Raw genomic sequence first — 13,376 nt, forward strand, 5'->3', positions numbered from 1 at the left:
TTTTATTTCAAATTTTCAACTATTGTCACTCACTAGTTTTATATTTTTATTAATTAATAGGCTGATATGTGAGCTAGAGATAAACAATAAGTGAAATATTATATGCTTACAAATTTAAATTTAAGTGATCATAATAAATTATTATTATGTGAACTTTAACTACTAAACATATAAATATAAATATAAATAAGTGTGTGTATATATATATATATATATAATTAGCGATAATCCCGAAACAGTACATCGGTATTAACTAGTATCGAAATATTTCATTTCTCTAGTCAAAACGAAACGGCCTCCGGTACAGTATTGACTCCCTTGTGGTATACACTCTAATAGTTGTTGGGGACTGTATGGTTGGCACCTTATACTTGCTTCTTATGAATATGAGTATCCTTGCAGATTGGAGTTAAGAGGGATTTCATTATTTGTTAAATTTGGTTGATTTTGTTTTTATTGGTTGGAATTTAATTTGACAATTTCTGGATTAGTGTTTGTCCCATGTATTAGAAATATAGATTAAAATCCTTGTCTTTGTGATCTAGAATATTTTTAGCTATTGTTTCAATGATTTTGGGTATAGCTTGATTAGTGGATTTTGAGCGTTGTGAATTTGTGGCTAATTTTGAGAGATGCCTTCTGTGTAATAGGTACTAATATTTCATTCATTTTAGCTAGTTAGTCCTTTGCCAAAAAGATATGGGTGGTGGAAAGGATACGCATGATGAATCTAAATTTCTAATTCATTGTTATGTTATGTTTATTTGGAACTTATTAATTGTTTGATCATTGCAAGGTTGGCAAAGCAAATTGCATGTAAAACATTGAGTTTGATTAAGAAGGCATCAAAAGACCTAGATAACTTGTTGATGAGACAGAGTAGGTGTAATCATTAGAATTTTGGCAGGCAAAAAAATTCCTCTCTCTCTTGGAGCTCTCGAAGTTGAAGCAATAGTAGTGGACACATGCCTCATTTTTGCAGAAGATGTAGGGATTAGAGATGTTATTGTGGAAAGAGATTCCTGTTTAGTTACAAGAGCAGCTCTTGGACCAGCCCTGCCTCACACAACCATATATGGGGTGAGCTCTAGTATCCTACCATTTCACATTATAGCAGAGAAGGCTGCGTCTAAGGTTTCTTTTGGCTATACGCCTTTAACTCTTGTTCAAGAGATATCCAAGGTCGGAATGCAGGAGAATCAACATTAGCTCAACACAAATAAGATTCTTTCTTATTCCGTTATATAGGATAAAAGAGTTTACATTTGTCTAATTTTGTTTGCTTCTCATAGTACTATGTGCTATGGGAACTTAAGTTTATTGTGGTGGGAAATGTGTGGGCGTTCTAATTGTAAATGAGATATAGTCTTTCAACATACTCCTTTTAAAGTATGAATGTGTGTGAATGGTTTTTAATTTCTTTCTCGTATGAATGTGTGTGAATGGTTTTAAATTTCTTTTGTGTATTGTGCTTGTAATTGAGATGGGTATTTTATGTGTGCTCTTGAATAGGGCTTTGTTTTCTCTCTTCACTCTGCCCTTTAAAAAGGCACCAGAAGCCTATTTATAGGCAAAATGTTACAGAAATAATTTACATTCAGAGTACAATGAGCTTCCGGAGAGGACGGTAGGGGCTGTCTTCATGTTGACAATTGTCCAAGGGAGCAGAGGTCTTAGCTGGCCATTGATGGGTTGATCAGCAGGTGTCAATCTAGGTAGGGGCCCTTGCTTCATAGTTGTACTTATGTAGATATACTTCTGAAAAGTAGATTTTTGGAGATAAGGATGCTATGTTTGAAGACGTTTCTAAAGACCTTTTTTTATTATTTATTTTTTATTTTTATTTTATTTTTTATCTACTCCTATCCATCTCTTCCTTGAAACCATTCTTCATCAACATCCGCATCTGGATCATGGTTATGATAATAAGGGTCATCATATCCTATAAGAGGATTGGGCATGGGCATTTCCCAAAGATCTTCATATGGCCATTGTTGTCTACAGACTTCTAGGTCAATTGGAACTATTTCAGATAAGGTTCCCTTATTAAGGGATTCTGTCATTGTGAGCGCATGGTGACAAGATACCCAAGAAGTGTCCATATGTGTGTGGAGAGTGCCATCTGGATTAGTAACCCAATGTATCTCTGCTGGGTGAAAGATTCCTTCTGTACGGATATCATTTTTGGAATTGAGTTTTGCAACCAAACACACTGAGGTAATTTTACAACCAAATCTTGGATGTTCTGCTTTAGGGTACTTTATCCATTCTCCTACATGAGCATCATTTTTCAAAATTTCAAACCAAAATTTACGAAAATATCTATTTCCACGTGGGAAAATATATCTGTAAAATTCTGGCTCAAAATGAAGACACAGGTAATACTCATTGAGTAAATACCACATGTAGAGATAATGTGCAACAGTCCATTGGGTTATCCAAAAGGCAAAAGGGGTATTCCATGGTTGGTCTATATCAGGAAAGATAGCAAGGAAGAGTCTGTGGTGGTCTTGGAGATAATTATGAAGGATTCTAATGATTCTTTTGGATCTGGCTTCTAGGGTCAAGGTCTTTATTTGGTCTTTAATTTCTAGGGGAAGGTTTTCTATCATTTTAAGGATATCATCAGGATTTGCAAAAGAAGATCCTGAGGAGGAGGATGGATCTATAATAGGGTATACACATAGAGGTGGAGGAATGAATGCAGTGTTTAGAACTGGAGATTTTCTAGAAAGGTAATTAGTGATAAGATTATCTTTTCCTTTAATGTGCTTGACTTGGAAAGACCATTGTGAAAACCAATTTGCCCATCTGAGTAACTGAGGATGTGGGAGCATTTTCCTTTTGAACTAGAGCATCTTAGGAAAGGAAGACATGTCCATTTCTACAAAAAAATTACGCCCAAGGAGATGGAACTGGAATTTTTCAATACCATATTTGATTGCAAGGATTTCTTTGAAGGTAGACTGGTAGTGAAGTTTTGAAGGCTTGAATGCACCACTTTTGTAACCACAAACACTTCTTTTGCCATCAACTTCTTCAAAGAGAGCTGCCGCCCAGTATTCATCACTTGCATCTGTCTGCAATATCTGTTTGCCTGATCCTGGAATCTGTAAAGGGGGAAGCTTTTCTGCTAATTTTTTCAATTGTTGGACTACTTCTATGTGAACAGAATTCCATTCTAGAGGAGATTTTTTAGCAATTGAGCTAAACAATTCTTGTATCTGGAAATTTTTGGGATGAAGTCTGACATGTAATTTACAATTCCAAGAAACTGTTGTACTTGTTTGGCACTTGTGAGCTTGTCTGGAAATTCACCAAGAGAAGTAGCTATATGAGGCTGCAAAGTATACTTTCCATCTGAAATATTTACTCCCAAGAAGTCTATAGAAGACTGTCCTATGATCATTTTCCTTTTTGAGAGCATTATCCCTTGAGATTTCACTAAATTATAAAATTCAATGAGCAACTTGCCATGGGATTCTTCATCTTTTGAGAACAAGAGGATGTCATCTACATAAATTATTGCATTAGTTAAGAGTGGCTGGAACAATGTTACCATTGCTTTTTGAAATTGGGATGGAGCATTTTTGAGACCAAAAGAAAAATTATCATTATATAACTGTCAGGGACGTTTTTGCGACAAGGGCAAAAAATGCGAGAATGACCCAAATCTCCCCTTGGGTTCTTTAAAAGTGATTATTTGTGAAGAATCATGCCCAAAATTTCAAATGTATAATGAACAAAGGCTAATGGTGCTTTAACAAGAGAGAAATCAAAATGCCAATAACAAAAATGCTAAAAAATGCATAAAAACACAACAGGTCCAAAATTTTGACCCATAGTCAGTGAGAAGAAGAAATTGAGAGAGGTTGTGAGGAAGAGAGAGAAGATTTCCCTGTACCCATATTTCCATCCCCAAACTTCAGAATTGTGAGAATGTTGGCTAGCTAAATGGGCTTTTACTCTAAAGTTTCAACTACGTGGGTAAAATGTGGTTTGTTCATTTTTGAGCTTAAGAGAGAGTTTTATATTGAGTTTGAGGTGTTGCTAATGACTGATTTTTTGATAGTAGAAGAGGCTTTTATCCAACATGACACTAATTTGGTGTCTTGGCTTGGGTTACTTTTGTTTAGGGAAGAGTTTGGCATGCTTTTAACATGATTTGAGAAATAATGGGGGTTTGCTCTTGTTGGCTGCTTTTTGTCAGAAATTTCAGATTATTGGAATACTCACCTAAGTGAGGGCTAGCAGGTGGAGTTGGCCAAAGAGAGCCAACTATGTTTTAAAGGAAAAATGGTTTAAGGCAGAAACTTTGGGCCACCAACAGCCAGAGCATAAAAACTCTTTTGGGATGGAAATTTTGGGTACAAGACCTCCATGAGCCTGAGGTGCTACCAATGTCCCTTGCCCACTTGGTAACACGCATGCATTGGGCTCATGCAAAAGGTTTGAAAGGAACCGACCCATACCCTCCAAACCACACTTCCTCAATTCCCCCAATAAATCACATGGGCTTGGTCCATGCTTAAAAGAATAAAATATAACATAATACATTAATTGAGCCCACAAGGAAGTCGGGCTTGGTTGTATCAGGCTTATACAAAATGTGTCGCGAAAATAGGTATCAACAATAACTACAATAATATTTTGTTTCACAATTTACAACAATATCAAGTAAATCTACCTCCATTTCCTTTAGTTCAAGTTAGTGTATATAAATAAAAGTTCAAGGCAAAAGAAGGTGAAAAAAAAAAATCAACTATTAGGCAAACAAAGTTTTCAATAGTACTAGTGGGATTCAACTTTATTTGGCTCATCAATGATTATTGTTGAAAAAATATAATAAAAAGAACACGGCATCTAGAAGTTGGATATTTAACAAATGGTCTTACATGAAAATTATGCCACACAGTAAAAAATGCATAATGGTTGAAAAGTCACCCCACACCCCAGGATGGGGTGGCACTACAAAAAACTGGGGCTCTATCCCGGCGTTTTTAAACTGTGGTTATAGCCCCAGAAAGTGCTGGTATAGACCAAAATGCCCTATCCTGGTGCTTTTTTTCCTACGCTTTGTACCGCTGCCCAACGAGTGTGACCATAGGTCCGACTGAACTATACCGGCAGTTTTAAAACCTCCACTATAGGTCCCGGTAGTTTTGAAACCCTATCCTAGCGCTTTTTTTATTTATTATTTATTTATTTTTTATTATGTTTTGGGATATCCTTCATTAGCAATTTCAAGACCTATACAAGGCTGTTATAAGTAAACCTATAATAGTGGTTTTAAAACTGTTGGTATAGGACTTTTTATATTTTTCTCATTTCACCTATTATGTTGGTTTTCAATACCCTATACCAGCACTTTTTTGCTTTTTGAAACCACTGTAATAGGCCAGACCTACATTTGCAGTTTAAAACCGCCACTATAGGAAATTCAAGGAAATAAATATATATTCTATACCAGCGGTTTTAAAACTACTGTAATAGGCCAGGCCTATGTGAAATAAATAAAAGCCAGAAAGTTTTCAAGTTGGTGTAAATAAATAAAAGTTCAAGGCAAAAGAAGGTGAAAAAAAAAAAAAAAAAAATCAACTATTAGGTAGACAAAGTTTTCAATATTACTAGTGGGATTCAACTTTATTTGGCTCATCAATGATTAGTTAAAAAGATATAATAAAAAGAACACGACATCTAGAAGTTGGACATTTGACATATAGTTTTACATGGAAATTATGCCACACGGTAGAAAATGTGTAGTGGTTAGCAAGTCACCCCCCACCCCAGGATTGGAGTGTGGGTTAAGGCAAAAGAAGTCAAAAAGGTTTTTGTTTTAGAAACAATTCAAAAAGTTAATAACATTGATACTGATGAAGAAATCTATGTGGTTTATGTGAAAACTAATAGTTCTTTTTTCCACTATGAGTATTCAATTTTATGCTCCACCAATTGTAATATACTATGGGTCTTATTTCTTTCCACTTTGATTAATTTATTAGGAAAAGTGGCGTGTAGTAAATTGCAGTATAAATGTTAGCTTTAACTTTTAGATATATGGATATAGATTTGAGAGGATATTATCCCATTGTATTAATTTAATGTGTTTTATATATTATTACATTTATAAAGTGTAGATTCCATTAAGTAGTAAGTCTTTGTATACCTCTTATACGTCATAAAAAGTTATATAGAAAAAAAGCCACACAATAGATCGTTTGAAACCATTTGTTCTTTGGGTGACTTGGTTATGCTCAACCAGTCACCACTTACCAATTAGGTGGCGTTTCATTTGCGTAATGCTAGATTCCATGGAATCACATACATGGAATGTTATGGTTGGTTATTGAACACATGGGGTTCCACTCTATCTACCCTAAAATGGTAATTACACTGCAATCGTGTTTTTTTTTTAAGGGTGCAATCATGTCAGTAAGGCCACTAAACGGTAACTCATATGCATAAAGGAAGAATTGAAAAGCACATACATGAGATTTTAATCAACCATGGGCATTACTTTTTTGCTAAACGTGCGGAAGGTTAGAACAAAGCTATATACACTATGCTCATGGAAAAAAGCCTTTCTTCGAACAATTTTATCAAACACTTTACAGGCTTAATCATTATTGGAGTATTTTTTTATTTTAAAAAACCACCTTACAAGCAAACTTTGAGATGTCCATTGGCAAATAAGTCAATGAACAAAAAAAAAAAAAAAAAAAAGAAGAAAGTAGTCAACAAATTAAAGCCTTGAACTGCAATCCCTATGCTGTTTCGTGAAACACGAGTATTGGTTTTTGGCATTTGGTTCAAGTCATCCAGTCAAAACTTGAAGAGAAAAAACATTTTTCTCTAGTGAAACACAAGTATTGGTTTTTGGCATTTCGTTCAGAGAGGGTAACTGCCCTCTTTGCTTCCACCGAAACTTGAAGAGAAAAATCATTTTTCTCTAGTGACATCCGAAAATTAAAAGAGTAACTGCCCTCTTTGCACTCCACCCAGACTTGAAGGGAAAAAAACATTTTTCTCTAGTGACATTCGATTGACCGAATTTTATTAAATTAATATTAAAAATTTCATATACTACCATGCCCTTTGCTTTAGAACAAGTTTCAAAAATTATCTTATTTTCTAAATTTTGGATGTGCATTTCCAATATACTCTCATTTTCTAACCTTCAGACAAGGTTTATTGCTTGTTAGAATTGTGGTGTTAAATGATTAATCTTCAGATTCTAAAAATTTAAATTTTTGGAATAATCAATAATTTAAGGCAAAACTACAATGTTGGTTCCTCAAGTTTACCCTATGTGTACAATTGGTCCTTCAAGTTTGAAGCGAGTACAATTAGTCGCTCAAATTTTAAAACTGAGTTGTATTAGTCCTTTTACTAACCGTCATTAACGGTGTTACTTACGTGACTAATGGAACAATGACTTGGCATTTTTTATTAAAAAATTACAAAATAAATTTACACAAACAATATTTACAACCCGGTACCAAATTAAAAAAAATATATATATATATATATATTTTTTTTTTTCTACTGATTGTACAAAACACTGACCTGCCGTCGGTGGGATGCACTTTCATTCTGAGCCCAAGGAGGAGGCTCATTTGAATCTGGCCTAGCCCATGAAGGGATTTTACTTTCTTCTTCTTCTTCAGTCTTCTCGTTGCTTGACTCTTTAGAACTTTCAATCAGAGCAACCACACAAAACTTACCACATCATGGGTTTCTTTTTGCTTGGGATAGGAATGATCTCGGGTATAATGGATTTTCTACTTTGAGAGTGAGACTATTATTATGTAGTACTAGCATTTGATTTGAACACAACAAGCTTGCTGCCATGCTTCTAACTTTTATATTGCGTTGCGTTGGACTTGGCCCCTTCTTTTTTTCTGTAACTCAAAAGAATCAAGATAAGAGATCAATTGTATGTATGTATAGTGATAAATAAATAAATTAAACAAGGAAGGAAAGAGATATGATATCATATGAGACATTGAGGAGGAGGACAGTGGAGAACCCAGGTTGTAAATATTGTTTGTGTAAATTTATTTTGCAATTTTTTAATAAAAAAATGCCACATCATTAAAAAAAAATGCCAAGTAATTGTTCCATTAGCCACATTACTTAATTATTGTATCAACAACACTGTAATTAAAAATTCTTACCACCTCACACCATTGGTGCCATGGTTACTCCACAAGTATAAGTACTTGCGGGTGTGGGGGGTAAAGGCCAGGGTTCAAGTCTCCAGGAGGGAGTTTCACACACATATACACTTAGATTAGGCTAGAATAGAATTTCTATATTGTATAAAAAAAAAAAAAAAAATCACCAAAAACCAACCTTTAGTGTGAAAATAGTGAATCAAGTGTTAATTCCACCATCATATCAAGCTCTTTATTAAAATAATATAATAATAAGGAAAATGAGAAAGGCTTTGAAGAATCACTATATATATTACGATGAGCTAATAACCATACACTCACACTTCAGCTTTTCTTCCTTCAAACTTCTCTTCCTTCATTACTATGGGTGCCTCTTTTGCAACTCTTCATGTGCTTTTTGCTTTTCTTAACATAGTTCCTTCCCACTACCTTCAATTTAAGCTTCTTCTTCTTCAAAGCAGAGTCAATCTCAAATGTCTCTTGCAATGAAAAAGACAAGCAAGCCCTTCTAACTCTCAAACATGGTCTTACTGATCATGGACACGTCTTCTCATCCTGGTCTGACCCTAAAGATTGTTGTATATGGGACGGAGTTTTCTACGACAAGAAAACTAGCCGAGTCACTGAGCTCCATCTCAACTATCCAATGAGGTTAGGCGGTGAGATTAGTGGTTCGTTGCTCCAATTAGAACATTTGAATCACTTGAATTTGAGTCATAATGACTTTAATTGTACTTCGATCCCATCTTTCCTTGGTTCAATGTACAATCTCACACATCTTGACCTCTTTGGCTCTAACTTTTGTGGAATCATTCCTCATCAGCTTGGGAACCTTTCAAGCCTTCGCTATCTGTCTCTTGGAAATAATTCTAACCTCTATGTAGATAACCTTCGTTGGATGTCTGGTCTCTCTGCCATTCAATACCTTGACCTGAGCTCAACTGACCTTCACAGAGAAATTGATTCGCTTCAAATAATGAGTAAGTTCCCATCTCTTTCGGAGCTATACTTGTACAATTGTCAGCTTGATATCATGAATCCATCTCTTGGATTTGTCAATTCCACGTCTCTTCTAGTCCTTGATCTTTGTGGAAATCATTTCAATCATGAGATACCTAATTGGTTCTCTAATCTCAGTACAAGCCTCTTAAGGCTTGACCTATACAACAGTTCTTTGAAAGGCAATATACCACCTAGCATTTTCAATTTAGAGAAATTAGAATATCTTGATCTCGGACTTAATTCTTTAAATGGTCCTATACCTTCTTCCTTTGGGAATTTATCTCATATGAGAATATTATTACTAGACCAAAATCAGTTGAATGGCACCATTCCAAAGAGTCTTGGGCTTCTCTCTAAGTTAGAGACGTTGTTTGTCGGAAAAAAATCTCTAACAGGTATCGTAGATGAAGGGCATTTCAGACAACTCCCAAAATTAAAGAATCTCTACATGTCTGAAGTACGTTTGTTCTTTAATGTCAATTCCAATTGGGTTCCCCCCTTCCAACTTTACTATGCCTCTATGAGCTCAATCAAAATAGGTACTAATTTTCCTTCATGGCTACAATCACAAAGATCCCTCAGTTTTTTAGAAATGTCCATGTCAGGAATTTCAGGCAAAGCCCCGGGTTGGTTCTGGAATTGGACTTCAAACATTACATTTATCAATCTCTCTAACAACCACATAGAATGTGATGTCTCAGACATTTTTCTGGGTTCTAGTGTCTGAGTGCTCAATATAGCTAACAACTCATTTTATGGACCCATTTCTACTTTCTTATGCCAAAAGAAAATTAGAAAGAATAAATTAGTGATTTTAGATGCATCAAACAATCTCTTATCAAGAGAACTTTCTCACTGCTGGAAGTATTGGCAGTCTTTGATCCATTTAAACTTAGGAAGCAACAATCTAGTAGGTAGAATTCCCTACTCCATGGGGGCTTTAGTTAACCTCCAATCATTGCGTTTACAAAACAATAGCATCTATGGAGATATTCCTTCATCGTTGAAAAAGTGCCCAAATCTGAGGCTCATTGATATGGGTGATAATCATTTGTCCATCATACCACTATGGATTGGAGAAATGACAAATCTTTTAGTTCTCTGTCTAAGATCAAGTGAATTCAAGGGTTATATACCTCAACAAATATGCCAACTATCTTCTCTCAGAGTATTGGATCTTGCCAATAATAGCCTATCAGGATCCATACCAAACTGCTTGAAAAATATTAGCGCTATGGCATTACCAGATTCCTATGATAATTCATTTTCTTATTCTGTGTCTTTTGTATATTGGGATTTATATGCATTTTATGTTGAGAATATTCATTTGCGTCCCAAAGGGATAGAAATGGAATACAAAGAGAACCTTAAATTAGTTAGGCTCATAGACCTTTCAAGTAACAAATTGTCTGGATCAATCCCTGTTGAAATTTCAAATCTTTCTGTGTTATGTTTTTTGAATTTGTCTCGAAATCATTTGATGGGAAAGATACCAGAAAAAATTGGGAGTATGAAAGAGTTAGAGTCAGTTGATCTCTTAAGAAATCATTTATGGGGTAAAATTCCTCCAAGCATGTCTAATTTGACATTTCTTAGTCTCTTGGACTTGTCATACAACAACCTTTCAGGTAGAATTCCTTCAAGCACCCAGCTTCAATCATTTGATGCCCTTAGGTACATTGGAAATCCTCAGTTATGTGGTGATCCTCTTCCAAAAAGCTGCATAATTGAGGAACAATCTTTGAATAGATCACCAATTGGTAGTGTTGAAGATGATTCTAAAAACTCCAGCTTCTACATTGGTATGGGAGTTGGATTTGCAACTGGCTTTTGGGCAATTTGTGGAGCTCTCTTCTTTAATAGGACTTGGAGGCATGCTTATTTTAGATTTGCTGATGAAATAAAAGATTGGATTTATGTGACTACAATGATAAAGATGAATTTACTAGAAAAGCTAAGAGTCTACCTTAGTAAGTGAGGCATTGTTATCTAGCCAAAAGGTATTGCTTCAAGTTATATGTCCTTAATATTGTTTCTTTCATGTTAATGTTGTAGTCAACTACTTTTAGTATACAATTTAATTCATAGCTAAATGTGATAGTCATTTGGATTTTATTTCACAAATATGACACAACTTTAGCCTTGGTTTATGACATAACAGTTTTACTAATAATACTGTTCCCTTGTATAAAAAAAAAAAAAAAAATACTGTTCCCTATTTCAAAAATGGGTTTCTCATTTTGGAACCAACAAACTCTACTCAATTGAGCCAAATCTATGACTTTTATTGAATTGAGTTGGGTTTTTGATAACAATATTAATCATAAAAATTAAAACTTTCTTTCATTTATTCTATGCTTTTTTTTTCTTTTCTTTTCTTTTTTTTTTTCTTTTTTTTTTTCTGTGCTTTTGTATGACCATTTTGCTCTTTTGCAAAATATATTCACAGGCTGTGAAAGCTCTTGCAATCCAAGACAATTACAATTTGAAGCAAACATAAATAATTTGTTTCTTTATACCAAGTCAGTGTAACTATGACTTTGTTGTCTGAATTATTTCGTTTATTACCTCTGCATATGAACTGTATGAGGCTATTGCCTATTGGTACTGGCCAGTTTCACTAAGGATATTGTTTGTATTAATGTGCAAAGATAGGGACCATATTAGTAGTGTAGACCATTTGATTGGTTTTTATTAACCTCTTGAATGAAATTTTTACCCAATTATGTTGATATGTGTGCTTATGTTTGAAGTGTTAAATTATCATTGAGATTGTGTATGGATGACCTTATTTTGACTGTCTTACTTGGTTTAAAAATACAACTATAGTTAAAAAATATAAATAAAAAAGAAAAAGAAAAAGTGAGGCTTTAAAAAGCTTTACATAAGTTGGTGGTGAAATTAAATTGACATTTTAATCTAAAACAAACAGAAGCTTAGCATATATAGTTCATGGTTAGGCATTTACTATTTTCTAGTTCATGTCCCTATGGTATTTAAAAATAGTATTAAATATATATATATTGTGCCTATTTTGGTTTCAAAACTTCTTAAATCTTAAATTCTGAAAAAGTTGCATTACTTGCACGGTTATAAAAGTCAACTAATAGTAGATGTGACATAACTTGATCTTAATGTTTGCCTCACTTCTATCCAAGTTTCTGCTTGTTTGATGTTGCGCATCTATTTAAAGTACTGTAACAAAGTAAAATTTCTTTTACCTTGTTGATTTAGCCAAAATTGAACTTTTAAATCATGGTATTGCATTTTGAATAGATGTTATTTTGTTTGTTCTCTCTACTTTACCACTTGGCTTTATGTGAATTTATGCTATCTTTGTCATTTAGTGTACTACTTCATTGGTTGTCCTTTAATCTCAATTTTTTTTTTCTCATTAACCGTTTGGGAAGGGATGCTGATGAGACAAAAGCAGAGGAGTTCAATGAAATGGCTTGTAAAGCCTCTCTTGCTGATCAATAAAAGCAAGTCCAAGAAAACAGTCATGCTCAGAACATTCATGTGTATAGATGAAATTCTTCTTCCTTATACTAAAAGCAGGTCCAAGAACTGCCTCCACAACCAATAGCTGCTCCATGTCAGAGTGGCCTTGGTTTTGATATTGGCAGGAATGGCCAACCTATAGACCGTCCTGGTAAGATTCTGTTTGTAAAAAAAAAAATCTTTTCTAGTGTTGCATTATGAGCTTGAAGTTGAGTGAGTGCAGCTTGAGATGTTCGTAATCTTTAATTGTTTCCTTAAACAAATTTAGTTATTTAAAAATATTTAAAGTTATTCAAGTAGAGTTGAAGTCAACATCCAACCACTTTTAAACTGAAGTGTCAACAAAAGAAATCTACATTTGGGTAGCAAAGTGGAGGGGAAGATGCCTTGGGGATACTTAACTTGATTTTATGGAAGGAATCTTCAATGAGTATTTAATTACTGTTTCCAGAATACCTATTGGGAGTTTGTTGGTGTATCTAATGCTCTATCTGTTTGTCTCTAGCTTCTATAAGGTCTTTCTTGAAATCATGTTTTTGTGTTTGTGTTGTGATCCATAGGCAGTTCTATACTTTTTAACCTTTGTACTTCTAAATTAATATTCTTAGATGAATTGTTGATTTTATATTTTTTGGAATGATAATATGCTCTAATTGTTAGATGTCTTGCATACTTCGATGTTGCGAATGAGTTTTT

Source organism: Quercus robur, chromosome 2, assembly GCF_932294415.1.
Source record: "Quercus robur chromosome 2, dhQueRobu3.1, whole genome shotgun sequence".
In the NCBI taxonomy this organism is placed as follows: Eukaryota; Viridiplantae; Streptophyta; class Magnoliopsida; order Fagales; family Fagaceae; genus Quercus; species Quercus robur.